The sequence below is a fragment of the Austrofundulus limnaeus genome, unplaced genomic scaffold (assembly GCF_001266775.1).
Source record: "Austrofundulus limnaeus strain Quisiro unplaced genomic scaffold, Austrofundulus_limnaeus-1.0 Scaffold1200, whole genome shotgun sequence".
Lineage (NCBI taxonomy): Eukaryota > Metazoa > Chordata > Actinopteri > Cyprinodontiformes > Rivulidae > Austrofundulus > Austrofundulus limnaeus.
In genome coordinates, this window is record NW_013953602.1 from 1 (window position 1) to 2085 (window position 2085).

Genomic DNA, 2085 nt, shown 5'->3' on the forward strand with positions numbered 1-2085 from the left:
GAAATATATTTATGTTTGTGGTTGTAATGTGACAAAATATGGAAAAGTTCAAGGGGTATGAATACTTTTGCAAACCACTGTACATATATCAAGGCTGCACAAACCTTTTCCCCAAAATGACAATCTATCTGAGGGCTGCAGCCAAATGCAATAATATAATTCATGAAATACAAATACTTCTTAAGTACAGTCCTTTTATTATTAATGATTATATCCTGCTGGAGTGTGACATGATTTGTTTGTTTACAAACTAATACGGTATCAGAGTTTTATATATTTATTTTTCTCTTTCAACCATAATAAATTCACTCTATCTAGGAGGCACATACATGGATAGTATTTTTTTTTACAATAACAAGCTGGGATGAAAACAAGGAAAAATGAAATAAAAGTAACAACTTTCTACTTCTTGCCTTTTAAAAAATATAAGGAGTAGAAAGTAGAGATAATTGTGTGAAAATGTATGAAGTAGATGTAAAAAAGTAGTCTAAAGTAAAGTACAAATACCCAAAAATTCTACTTAAGTACAGTAACAAAGTATTAGTACTTAGTTACTTTACAATTCTGCTCACAACCTGTAACTTTCTTATTAGTACACTCACTGTTTTAAACATAAATACTTTGTAGATTCTTATTATACACCTAATAAGTATAAACAATGTCACACTTAGAGTCCTAAATTGTTAAATTTGCCATTAAAAAGAATAATCACTAACTACTTCAACTTTGAATCCTGGTTTCTGGGTTAAAGCACCAACCCCATAACAAAAAGGTAACAATGTATTATAACCATCCTTTTCTGTCTGTTCTGAATAATTTGCTGTTGAAGTAAAAAATTTTTTAAAAATAAATCCAGAAATGCTCTGTCTTTCATGGCCAAATGTTCATTTCTCTGGCAGCGTTTATTTTGAAAAGGCAAAGCGGAAGTTGCSCGCGCGCCGCCTTGTTTTGACTAAAATAGTGATATTTAGACCCGAGAGGGAGTCGGTGCGTTGAAGGGGAGARAGGCAAAGTTTAGTCAGCATGGTGAGTCCCGTAGAGCCGGAGTGAAAGGGCGCCGCTTCCCTCTCAAAGAAAGAAACCGAACCTGTGAGCCCGGAGCTCGACCGGAAAACAAACCCGAACGATGCGAGCAGCGCCAGCTGGTACGAACCTTCAGCTAACCCTTGATTTTTATCAACAATGTTCGCAGTGAACTAGCAAAGAATGTTTGCGTTTAGTCCAGACTAGARTATGTTTTTACCATCAAGCTAGAAATCGTGTATTTTCCTCAGAACCTATCCTCTGAGCTAAATGACTGGTTGATGGTTCAGTTTAGTTTAAATGCAACCGTTAAATTGACGCAAAGTTATTTTTTGCTATTCGGATATTTCTGTGTAAAAGTTCAGGATAGACACGAGTAAAGTCACGCAGGTGTTAATTTTCTGTCTGTGTGCTGATGAAGCACAGTGACCGTTTTAGACAGAGTCTGGGCTCACAGCAGCTGAAAGCACAGGAATATCACAGAAAATACGGGCTGTGCTAACAACCCGGGCTGCAGCAGCATCACGGACAGCTGTATTTTTAGGAATGGGTGGATACCGAAAACGTTTTTTTTTTTAATATATTTTTATTTTAGTCTCGGCGGTGAATACCACAAGCTTATGCGTGCACAGGCTACAAATGCTTGAGTTTGTAAGAGGCTGCCCTTTCCTCACATTAGTCCCACTGCTGCAGCAGAGCAACAGGGACTCACTGTCGCATTTAAGGCTGTAAAAGTTGCTGCAAGATGTCCTAAAAGCAGGGCAGAGAAGTGACCAGACGGAGTAAATGTGACCCATCACATCGAAATGTGGATTAAGTCAAATTTGGTCAAAATGACCTAATTACATTTACATGTTCCTGGCTTTAAAAGCTACATTTTGATACCTGGATCATTGTGATGATCATATAACCAGAGACATGCATTAATTAGTCTTGTTGGTTATAATAATACGTTTATACTTGGTGTGAATCCTAATTTTATGTCATTTTAATGAGGTGTTTTTGATGTCCCTATAAAGAGGAAACTTCAAAAGTATTTCATTGAGATTTTCCAGCTGGAAA

The 2085-nt window shown here is 36.8% G+C and overlaps 1 protein-coding gene across 1 annotated transcript in view; it reads left to right on the forward strand.

Moving 5' to 3' along the window:
- Positions 1 to 976: 976 nt before the first annotated feature.
- samd4a (sterile alpha motif domain containing 4A) overlaps positions 977 to 2085 on the forward strand; it is a 36412-nt gene continuing 35303 nt past the window's right edge. Inside the window, exon 1 of the mRNA XM_014031205.1 lies at positions 977 to 1145. The gene's annotated coding sequence lies outside the window, so the exon portion shown is untranslated. The remainder of the gene's footprint in view (positions 1146 to 2085) is intronic.